Raw genomic sequence first — 13,038 nt, forward strand, 5'->3', positions numbered from 1 at the left:
ACTAAAAAGTCCTGGGATAGGAGGCGATGTCCTTTCGTGGATTTCAAACCGGTTAAAAGACAGGAAACAGAGAGTAGGATTAAATGAACAATTTTCTCAGTGGAAAAGGGTAAACAGTGCAGTGCCTCAGGGATCTGTATTTGGACCAGTGCTTTTCAATTTATTTATAAATGATCTGGAAAGGAATACGATGAGTGAGGTTATAAAATTTGCAGATGATACAAAATTATTCAGAGTAGTTAAATTACAAGTGGATTATGATAAATTGCAGGAGGACCTTGCGAGACTGGAAGATTGGGCATCTAAATGGCAGATGAAATTTAATGTGGACAAATGCAAGGTGTTGCACATAGGGAAAAATAACCCATGCAGAAGTTACACGATGTTAAGTTCCATATTAGGAGCTACCACCCAGGAAAAAGATCTAGGCATCATAGTGGATAATTCATTGAAATAGTCATCTCAGTGTGCTGCAGCAGTCAAAAAAGTAAACAGAATGATAGTGTCATGAATCGCGCTGCCCGCGGGTTTCCCTGCGAGCAGGCCACTCACCATGTTTTCTTCGCCGACGCGGCAGGACGCCGCCGTCGGCCGACCCACGTGGCCCGGAGGCCACCTGTGCTCCCAGTCTTCACCGCGGCCGGAGCTGCGGACTTTTCCACCCTCTTCGGGGCTGGGAGTTGTTTCCTTCTTCGCGGCGCCAGGCCGCAAGCCCCGGTGTCATCTGGCGGCTGGAGCTGCCCCCGGGGCTCCCTGCAGCGGCTGGAGCCGCTGCCGATGTCAGGGCTTGCTCCTCAGGCCCTGCCCTGCGTCTGACGTACAGACGCTGTGCAGGCTGCTGGCCATGGTCCTGCACAGCCTCTGTTTCCTGCTCCTAGGCGCGCGGCCGCGTCTTCTCTCAAGATTTAAAGGGCCAGACACAGGAAGTGTCTTGGCCCCACCTTGATGACTGTTTCCTGCTTCAGCCCTTTAAAGGGCTGCTCTGTCTGTTGTTCCTGGCCTTGCATCGTCGTTGAGTCTTCGCTCTGGAGGCTCCAGCCTGCCAGAGCCCATGTAAGGTCTTCTAGTCTTGTGGAGCTCCTCATCATGATGTCTTCTTGTTCTACCATGTCATGTCTTCGTGCCTGAGGTCCTCGTCCAGGTGTCTCGTTCTCCTACGTCCTGGTGTTCCTGCCTTCCGTGATGTTCCTTCCTTTGCCTCCTTCTCGCTTTCAACGCTCTCGAGCCTTCTGGCCCGGTAGGCCGGGGGTGCCTCAGATGTAGTACTCCTGAGTGGGCTAGCCTGCTGGTGGACGGTTGTCCTGTGCTCCTGAGCCGTCAAGTCCCGGATGTGTGCTCCTGTGCTGTCCTGCTCCCATTGTGGTCCGTGACCAGCCTCTTGGGGCTGTGTAGGGTGCACACTGGGACAGGGTGGTCCGCAACTCAGGCCCATGGGTGGCCTGAGTAGGGCGCCCTGAGAGACAGTGCCAATGTCCATGCCTTACGTTGCCTTTGTGGATGTCAAGAGTCTTCGTGCCATGTGATGCCATTGCATCAACCCAAGTCTTCGTGTCAAGGTCCGTCTGCCCTCAACCTCAGGCCAGGCCTGCTGCTCCATGCTGCTCGCAGCAGGTCCGAAAGGGCCCGTAATGGTCGGAGGACCATTCACCTTCCATCATCCTTGGATGTTTGCCATGGGAGCTTGCCGGCCTGGCCGAGGGCACGATTGTTCAGCCACGCGGAGCCACTGTCAACCCGTGGCTCAGCCCTGAAGGTCTGGTCCGGGCTGAGGCCCATGGGCACACAAAAACATCGTTCTCAACAGAATGAAGGCCTTTCGAGGAAACACAACAGATAGGAATTATTAGGAAGGGAATGGTGAATAAAACGGAAAATGTCATAATGCCTCAGTTTCGCTACATGGTAAGAACACACTTTGAGTATTATGTACAGTTCTGGTCACCGCATCTCAAAAAAGATATAGTTGCACTGGAAAAGGTACAGAGAAGGGTGACCAAAATGATAAAGGAGACGGAACAGCTCCCCTATGAGGAAAGACTAAAGAGGTTAGGACTTTTCAGCTTGGAGAAGAGATGGCTGAGGGGAGATATGATGGAGGTCTTTAAAATCATGAGAGGTTTAGAACGGGTAGATATAAATCGGTTATTTACACTTTCAGATAATAGAAGGACTAAGGGGCACTCCATGAAGTTAGCAAGTAGCACATTTAAAACTATTTGGAGAAAATTCTTTTTCACTCAATGCACAATAAAGCTCTGGAATTTGTTGCCAGAGGATGTGGTTAGTGCAGTTAGTGTAGCTGGATTTAAAAAAGGTTTGGATAGTTCTTGGAGAAGTCCATTAACTGCTATTAATCAAGTTGACTTAGGGTATGGCCTCTGCTACTACTGGCATCAGTAGCATGGGATCTTCTTAGTGTTTGGGTACTTGCTAGGCTCTTGTAGCCTGGTTTGGTCACTGATGGAAACAGGATGCTGGGCTTGATGGGCCCTTGGTCTTGGTCTGACCCAGTATGGCAATTTCTTATATTCTTATGCACACAGCAAAAAAGAGGGTGTGAAACCAATCATTGACGCTGTTTCATGTTGTTTATATAACCTGTTGTTTTGGGAAATCCCTTGAAATATTGTCACTTTTATAGCATTATTTATTTATTTATTTATTTATTTTATTTAACTTTTTTTTTATACCGACAACCGTTTGCACATCGTATTGGTGTACAATGAAACTCAAAACAGGTAGGCAGAGCCTTTACATGGAACATTAATTATAAAATTTGAATTAAAAGGTATAACTGGAAGACTTTCAGGAAACAAAAGGAAGGCAGGGCAATTCCTGGAACAGTAGCTGTAAAATTAGAGATAAAGGTGTTTCAAAAAAATACATAAAACACAGGATTTATAAAAGTTAAGAAATATATGTACAGGATATTTACAAGGGAAATCAAACAGTCTTGTGGAAGAAGCATTACATATAGCACTATACAAATGATGATAATAATAAGGATAATAACTGTGTAGAGGTCCATATTCAGTCACTGTCTGGATAGTACTGATAGCTAATTTTGGAGGTATATTCAATAGTGCAGCTGTAATCAAGCTAGGTAGAGAGTACATTGTACAAATCTACTCTTCTTTTACCTTTCATCACTCCAAATGACAGAAGATCTTCACTGATGTCAACTTTGCTGTTCGTATCTCTGACTGTGTATGTAAAACTGCCTCCCAAAACCTACCCACCCCCCCAAAACTCACCCCGAGTTACCATTGCCCCCTCTTACAGTGGTATAAATAGTAAACTTACATGTTGGCATCTCTGTCTCCCCGAATGTGGCACCCCCTTTTTGGTTTTTTTTTTAATTACAGGAGCTATTTCTGCTATATTTATAGCATTTTGATGAATCTAGGGCTTAGCTAGTTAAATTCTAGCTGGTTAACTTATTAGCCAGCTAAAATATAGCCAGCTAAGTGCCCAAATATTCATTTAGCTGGATAACTTCTGAGTTATCTGTATAAATGCTTCTGAATATGGGCCTCCAAATTACCCAGATAATATCAATTGAAAATTGCCCTCCCCAGGCTACAGATTCTGATCTCCTATTATACACTAAAAAATACTTCCTCTGAGCACCAAAAAGTTAATTATATGACTCTTTCATTGCATCATATTAGTGATCGTATTTCTCCTATTTTATGCCACTTACATTCATTATCTATTCAGTGCAGAACCGAGTATAAAATTCCTGTGATCATTTTTAAAGCTATTAATGGTGATGCTTAATGTGTTTTAATTTGGCTTTAAATATTTATAGACTCATTAGGAGATTAAGATTTTCAACTCATTCTCTTTTAGATGTCTCATCTTTTAGATTGGCAAGGCTTGTTAGTGAAGTTCAAAGGTGTTCTCTGTAGCCTGACCCCCTCCTCTGCAACTTTTTAAAAGCTGAACCATCATGCTACAGATATAGAAAACAACTTAAGTCTATTTTTTTCATAGGCATTTCAGCCAATTTTATAAGATCTATGACAGCTGAAGGTGACATTATCTCTGCTGCTGCGCATTTTATGTGTGTATTAAAAAATATGGTAAGTTCTATGCCTTATTACTGTCTGGTCTATGAACATCAGTATTGTGTATTTAAAAATGGTTATTTCAACTGTTTATTTGTTTTGTAGTTAATATTTTCTATTCATGAATGATAAATGATTTATTTGGTTTTACTATGTATATATAGTTGTTACCCACCTAAAATAGATGATAGAGAGGATGCACATTTTAAAATAAGAGCTGCATGCAAGAGCAACTGATGACTTTGGAATGAAGAACCTGAACACTGTGTATGCTACGTTTTTGTACTAGATAAAGTAATAAGTCATGTTTAAAATAGCTTATAGTAATTGCACATCTGCTGACTGCTGTTGAACAAACCACTTGAAAGAAGTATATGATAAAATAGCATGCCCTGAACTGAAGGAAAGTAATAAGTCTTGTTCAGAAGAATGCAGTAACCAATTTTAGAATGCAGGCACATTCACTTTGTTAGAACCATTGAGAACAACCCCAGGTCCTTGTTTATTATATTTCCATCACAGCTCATTTCAGTCTGGCTTTATAGAATAACAGAAAGGGTAAAGCTGAGTCACAGCTTGTGAGTCCTTCTGCCTGTCTCCCATTAATTCTAATTCCTCAGGCAGGCAATTTTCAGTAGCGAAGGCAGGAAATGGAGCAGCATTTGAAGAACGAAAGAGCAAGCTGCTGTGAAAGATGCAGCGGAGGGCAGAAGACAAAAAAGCTCAGATAGTCCTCCATGAATAATATTTCCTGGAAACTAAAAGACAAAGATATAGCAGTCTTGGTTGTTTTGTTTTTTTTTTGTTTGTTTGTTTTTCAGAAAAATGTGCTTTAACACACACAAATTAATAACTCATCTATGGAACTTTTTTGGTAAAACTTTCTATTTCATCATCTGAAACTGGAATGTTGACTCAATTTTGAGGCATACATAAAAGTATCTCCCTAGAGTTTCAAGTTATTGTCATCCAATTTATGCCTCTGTTTTGAATGAAACACAGTGAAGGGAGGCATTTTGTAACGATCCACATAAATTAGACCATTTTGAAATGGAAAGTATACATGAAGCATATATTTTCCCCTTTCAGAATTATCCCACCAAAACTACAAACAATTACACCTGATATTTTATTTTCTATTTATATAGAGTTCTGTTCCACTTCAAAAGCCAATTACATTCAGGTACTGTAGATATTTCCCTGTCCCCAGATGGTTTGCAATCTAAAGCCTGGATGCATTGAGCCACAGAGTTTTATTGCGGGAGGGGGGGTCCCACTATCGTGTGTGTGTGGGGGGGGGGGGGGGTGTGGAATCGCTGAGATAGTGGGGCCCTTCCCCTGAAAAAACATCATGGCTGTATGGTGCATTCTTTTGTCTCGTGGCCAAACACCGTGGGGTAAAAGAATGCACCTAGAGACCCTTTAACATGATGGCAGCCCCAGCCTCCAGGGACTGGCATCGCCTTAAAGGGATACCAGAAAAAAAATATTTGCGTGGCACAAAGGAGAGGTTGAGTGGGGGTCAGGGCTGACCCCCGTCTCAACCCGGGGCCATCATTCGAGGTTGCCCCAACTCCCCCAAAGTAAAAAAAATAATGCACATGATCTATTCTAGATATATAGAAACAGAAATGCATTTCCTCCTGTACTGAGCAAAATATAAAGCTATCAGAGATGCATATTCATAAAACTGACGTATTCCAATCACTAGATTAAAAATAAAATACTTTTTTCTATGTTTGACTGGGCATTTTATTTTTATAATCATGTTGGCCCCTGAGTGGTCCTACTCCTCCCACTGAATGTGCCCTCCCCTACCGCCCCCAATGGCATCTCAATTCCTGATTCCCCATTCTCCCTTTCATTCTCTGAATTCACACTCTTCCCCCCACCCCAAACCTCACCCAATTCTCACCCCACTCTCGCCTACCAATCCCTAATTTCTTACTCTCCTGTGGAATCCCCCACCAAACCAGAGTCCCTATTGTCCCCTGGAGGCCCAGCTCCCTCCAATCTCTGACTCCTCACTTCTCCTTCAATCTTGTGCACCCATTATCCTCAAGACTCCGCTTCTCCCTTCCTTCCTAATCTCTGAGACCCAGTGAGCAGGGCAGCCCCCTTCCAGGTTAGTGCATTGCCTGTAGTTGGCTGTGCTGCTGGCAGTGGCACTCTCAACTCAGTCAGCCAATGGCAGGAAAAGGCCATGGAAGGAAGGTCTATATTTCCTCACAGCTCATACCCAGTCCTCTTCCTCCTCACACCGTAGCTGCTGTACATCCCAAGACCCCTTTTCCCTCCTAATCTTCCGTCATGACTTCTCTCCATTCTATGCCTCCTCTCCCCTCATATGACCATTTCTCTCTAGTGCTCCCTCATGTTGCCACATTCTCTTGTCCTTCCCCCCCCTTTGTGGCCACCTTTCGGCTCTTACTCAAGGGGCCGATGCAATAAAGTCACGTAGAAAGCGGGCACTGAATAGTCAGCGCCCACTCTCTTAACGTGCACATGACGCCCCCAAGGGGAGTGCCATGCAATATTTAAATTAGGGAGTCGCATTAGCAAGGAGGCACTAGGGTTGCTTGCGTGACCCTAGAGCATCCTTGCTAACATGAACCCAATCGGTTTTCGTGACTGCCGTACACTGGTCATGAAAACCAATGCCGAGTTTATCCGGCATCGGTTTACGTGACCGGCATATGGCAGTAAGGAAAACAGACACTGAGTTTACCGGTGGACAGCCACGAAAACCGACACCGATAAACCCAGCATCTGTTTTTGTGACCGGCATATGGCAGTAAGGAATGCCGATGCCGAGTTTATCTTACCGGCGAACGGTAGTTATGAAAACCAACGCTGGGTTTATCGGCATCGGTTTTCGTGGCTATCCACTGGTAAGGAAAACCGACGCCGATAAACTCAGTGTCTGTTTTCATGATGGGTCCGATTGTCAAATTTTTTTTTTTTTTTACTTTTGTTTCTTTTCTTTTTTTTTTACTTTTACTTTTGTTTCTTTTTCTGCTTTTCTGTACTTTTTTTTGGTGCACACAACTATTAACGCCTACTCCAGGCAGGCGTTAATAGATGACAGTTAAATGGGCATCCGAGATGCACATTTTTTTTTTTGCATCGGGAGTGAATGCCTAATAGCCTCATTCACATGCATTTGTATGTGATGAGCGCTATTAGATTCACTCCGCATTCGACGCGCGTTGAATATGCACTAATCCCCTTATTGCATTAGGAGATTGATTAGCGCCTATTCTACCGGCATCCAACTGCAGGTTAACAGTACGCTCGGCTGAGCACACCGTATTGCATCGGCCTCTCAGTCTATTGTTACTTCCTATTTCTCTCTACAAATCCCTCCCTGACTTCTCTCTTCCCTACTCCCTTCATATCTTTTTTTTTCCCTGCATAATCAGCCCCTTTCTAGCTTTTAACCTCTGCTCAGCTTTTGTGCTTCTTCCAGGGTAGGTCCGTTTGGCTGCTGTAGGAACAGAAAAGAAATCCAGCCTGGCACCTGAAGCCAGCCTGCATACACAGGCAGGCCCTGCAATAGCCCCACCCCATCCTTCTGCACATACTCCCTGCTCCAGGTTCAGCCCTGGATTTCGTTTCTCTTGGGATGGGCTTGGCTGATCTGCTCAGCTTTAGCAGCAGTGCATTCGCAGATTTTTTCTATCTTCTGGACTATCAGCCCTGGACAATTGGGTGGGCCTGACCCTGAAGTGAGTGTTTCCTTGCATATAAAGTTTTTGATTAGTCCCCTTTCAGTTTTGAAGGTTGATGTACTGGGAAACTCATGGAAAATGGCTCATCATAAAATTGCCAACCCAATAGGCAAGTAAATTTGCACGCATATGTCAAGTACATGCAGAGTCCGTTTATCAGGACTGAGCACAAGTGCTCCCAAGGGGTGGAATTGAGGGAGGAGTTAGGGCTTATAAACACAAGTTTGAATTTTCAAAAGTACATATGTTTTAAATATTCTGAGGTCGGTGTTAACTTTTAGGTCTTAGTACGTATATGTGAAATAATATCTGGAAGATAGCATAACATACTATTACACCAATACTCATTAAAGCCTCGTTTGCATATTACACAACTTATTTTACATGCAGGTATGCAAGAATGTTAGCATATACCTGCTAAAGTTTCTGGGGACCAGTTAATCCATTAGTGCATGGGGACGAGGCAATCCTTTAATGCTAGGTCATTATTCCATAGCACTGATCTGCCTTAATGTACATGCTAAACTTTAATGGATAGGCCTTTATATCTTATATAGGGACAGGAATCTTTACTTTCCGTAACTATAAAGAGAGAGTGGAAATACTATACAATGTATTCCAATTTATTTTCTTTACTTAGTATATAAGAAAAATAAAATGGAAAAATGCAGAAATTCTAGCTCAAGGGAACATATGACAAGCTGAAGATTGGCATTGATTACTGTGGAGGAAACTTGTCACTAAACAGTGAAAGGTATGTCAGAAAAGGAACAGTTCATTTCAATGGAAATGTCATAAAGAAATGCAAACTCAAAAGTCTTCTGATGCCGAAACAAACAGAAAAAAGTACAATACAGAAAAAGGAACTGGCAGTTTGGAGGAGACCACATTGGATTATGCAAAGTGATATTAATATGTAAAGGAAATAGAGAAACGTATTCATTGAAGCATGATACCCTTCATAAAGTTCAGTACACAATGTTCACACAATATCATTCATTATAATTGAGTAGCTGGAACAGAATGTTATCATCTAATCAAAAGCAAATTCTCTCTCAGTGAATTATATCCATTAGCAATCCATTGTCATAATGTACAAATGCTAGAAAAGTACCCATGACCCCAATAATCCTGAAAATCTACTTTACCGAAGGATTATATCTTACATTGTATGGAAAATGTTGAAATATCTAAAAATTGTGCTTTTTTTTTTTTCTGCATGTTTACCAATCTGTGGCCATTGCAAGTCCTAGAAAGCCTATGTAATACTACCAGATATTTAAAAGTGCTGGCAATGTAAACTTCAACCCTCCAAAGTTTTGCTAGATTGCTTAGATGGCTTTTATTGGCCTCCCAAAGCTTTCAGCCCTGAATATATTTATTCCAACTATTGCTTGTAATATCTCCAAAAGGACCCTTGCTGCAGCTGTGTAGCTCTTATTTTAACCAATGGCAGCAATTCTGACATGTTTTTCCTCTTGTGGCAAATACAGGAAACCTACTGTAGTTTAAGCCATATGTGCCATTTTTCTCCATCATGTGCCAGGGGAGGGAAATGTGATGAAATCTTCTCTTTTCTGTAAAATTACTGGCTTTATTTTCTTATGGCCAAAGCCTCTTTTAAAGAGGCAGTACCATTTTTTTCCACAGGAGATTGTAACACTGGACATTTTAAAGTGCTTGGCCAAACCCTGCATCGTGCACAGCAGCCTGTCACTGTTATTGGTAATGAAGATTGCTCTTCCGTACCATCATCTACAATTTTTTGTTTTCTTTTTTTCACTTTTGCTTTTTGCTTGTTTTAATTTACTCCTTTTAATTTATATTTTCATTGATCTTTTTGAAATTTCTCCTTGAATAGGAAGAGACCTACTAAAACATTAACATGTTGGGGTTCTTATGCTATGGTTATTATGTGTGTACATTCTATAGTCGATTTTCAATAAAGGATTTTTTAGTTTTTTGCTTTTCTTTCATCATTGTTCTTTGCCGGGTTTATGATTAAACATGTTGACTCCTTTCTTGAGAGAACCCAGATATTATGAGAATAATTAATCTGTATTGCAGATATATTTATTTTAGATAGCATGTTTCTCACGGTAGAAATCAGAAAGACAAAACAACGCAGCAGAGGCCTGTATTGTGATGATGGCCCCCATGCATAAGACCACCATCACCTTAAAGGGCCATGTGGTCCAAGAAGTGAGCCACTTTGAATGGCTTTCTAGAAATAACAGAAACCATTTCAATTCTTCTTATGTTGCTCAACAATACAATAGTTTATAATTAATAGTGACACCCACAGGGGACAGGGTATGCAATATTACAATGGAGTCTATTTCCCACCTGCTCATATATGGAATTCATTTGTAAATGCCAAAAGAGTTGTTTCTAAACTATGTCCATTTCAAAAAACTGATTAAGATTAACGAACTTGCTGTTTGTCAATCAAGTAAGCTAAAAGCTGTTGATATACTATTTTTTTTCAACAAACTTTAAAAAAAAAATAGGAAGATTACTCACAGGGGAATAATTATGTACTGCTGTCATATCAGAATTCTGTTTATTTACTACTGGATGTATTGCTGCCTCTTTCAAGGATGTTTAAGACTTGCATTAATCAAAATAATGGTGAAAAGAATAAGTAACAATTCATGCTGTCATAACAAATGAGAAGGAAGAAATCTGAACAGCAAGTGGTTGGCCTCAATAGGCAGTGTAATTTTTCTACCTCCATCACAATTACATTGTAAAATTCCTCAAATCTTTGCTTTGACTCTAAATTATTTTCACTTATTGGAGATGCAAGACTTTTTTGTTACATTTGGCTGGCCATAGGGTAGGCCTGTGACCAGCTGCACGCTCCAACTTACCCCAGCAACCTCCCGGTGCAGCAGGAACAACAACACCCGCCATTGGTGGGTGGTGTTGTTCCTGATACCACTTGAACACTTCCATGCTCCTAATGCGGCTCCAATGCATCCTGAACTCTGCCATGCTCCTGCCTCTCCCCAGGGTCTGAATAGGCTCTTACACAAGGCGCACATTGTCTCTTAAAGGGTCCACATCAGGAAAAGCCCAATGGCACCATTTTATGATATCAGCAAGGCCTGACTATATAAGGACTCCCTGGACTACCTAATGCCACCTCAGTAACAGGTCTTCTGTCTAGAGCAGTGAATTTTGCTCCTGTGTTCCTATTGTTCTTGTGTTCTGATGGTACAGCCTTGCTTTGCCCAGCTTGTCTCGTTTAGTGTCTCCTCTCCTGTCCTCATTCATCCTTTGGCCTGATCTCCTGGTACTGACTTCTTGTCTAGGATCTGACCATGCTTGCCTGCTGCCTGTACCTGACCATTGCCTTGGACCTCACTATGCTTGCATGCCGCCTGCCCTAACCATTGGCCTGTTCCCCATATTTCCAGTCTGCTGTCTGTCCTGACCCTGGCCTGTTCTTGGACTCTTGTTCATTCCACCACCTTAGGAATCCACCTAAGTCCTGCCGGCCGCCAGAAGCTAAGGGCTCAACCTGTGGGGGAGGCAGCTGGTATAGGTGAAGCTCTAGTCTGTCCCGCTTCAGGGCACTTTTGCCAGATGTAGACGTAAGTCTTATAGGTTCACTATACGTCAACTATACCACAGCATTAAGGATTCACTCCCATGCCATTCATCACATTTTTCCTTGTTTGATCATATAATCCTTCCTGTTCCTGTCTAGGTAATTCCAAGTCCTGCTTCTCGACAATTCTCAAAGCCATGTAAATACACTTGTTTTTGGTTTTCACAAAATGCATTGCCAAAGCTTCCCCGGTAGGTACCCTGCTCAAAGGCTCCTACTTTATATCCAGAATTCTTGATGGCATACAGGATAAACAAGTATAAAAACCATAGACATCACATCAATATTTTCTAGGGGTGTGCTTTCATTAATAAAGAATGTGCTTTCCCCTATTAAACCCAGTTCACTAATTGCCCTAACCACATCCTCTGGCAACAAATTCCAGAGCTTAATTGTGCATTGAGTGAAAAAGAACTTTCTCTGATTTGTTTTAAAAGTGCTACTTGCTAACTTCATGGAGTGCCCCTTAGTCCTTCTATTATCCGAAAGAGTAATAACCAATTTACAATGACCCATTCTAGACCTTTAATGATTTTATAGACTTCTATCATGTCTTACTTGCCTAAGTTGCTATTTTAAAAGACATGTGCATACATTTGCCAACTTGTGTATTTTTACATGTGCTAATTACCTTGCATAAGTGATATGAAACATGTTTATTGTAAAGTACTGACTGGGTGGAATGTCAGGGTGAACTGGGAGGAGTTCAGACTGAAGAATCATGAAGATCTGAATGACCTGGAGGACTGGGCAAACTGGTGGACTAATTGATGAACTGGTTAATTTCATTTATGCACACGTTTTAAAATTGGCTGACTAATGCATGCAAATCGGGACTTACACAAGTAAGTCCTACTTTACTTTTGTGCAATTATTTTAAAAATAGGTAGAAAAAGTACAGATATTCAATGTATTGATATACATGGTTTCGATGCAGTGCATATATTCGCATTTTAAGCATACATATACTTGTATGTTGTGGGCAATGTTCCCTAGAAGTTTTTAAATAAGTGTGCAAAAATTTTCTTTTTGTGCAACTTTTTAGAAGCCAAGTACAAATTTGTGCTCTACGAACCAGTATAATGCAAACAATATCCAGATTTCTTGTGCGTGCTGTTTTACTACATGCGCAGCGTTCATGACGTGTGCCCACGTACAAGCGCACAGCTTAGAGGGAACGATGTCTGGGGTAGAGATACATGTATATCATATGTACAGGTTAAAATATATTTATGTATATCTGCTCATGGTCATAATGCACCTATATGCTATGTGCAATTGTTTAAGTTATCTTCGCAGATTGTAAGCCCTCTGTGGATAGGGAAATACCTACAGTACCTGAATGTAATCTATTTCGAAGTGTCACAAAAAGTGGAATATAAATAAAATATTGAACCTAAAGCAATTTATAAAACACACTACAAAGGAGTGCTTCTACAAGTTACAAGTACTCAAAAAACTCAAACCGCTCCTATTCCATTATGATTTTAGATCTGTCCTCCAAGCCATTCTGTTTTCCAAAATCGACTACTGTAATTCCATTTTGCAAGGTCTCCCAGCTTCTACTGTAAAACCCCTCCAGTTGCTCCAAAATGCAACGGCGAGAATTTTGACGAATACC

The sequence above is a fragment of the Rhinatrema bivittatum genome, chromosome 6 (genome assembly GCF_901001135.1).
Source record: "Rhinatrema bivittatum chromosome 6, aRhiBiv1.1, whole genome shotgun sequence".
Taxonomy (NCBI): Eukaryota; Metazoa; Chordata; class Amphibia; order Gymnophiona; family Rhinatrematidae; genus Rhinatrema; species Rhinatrema bivittatum.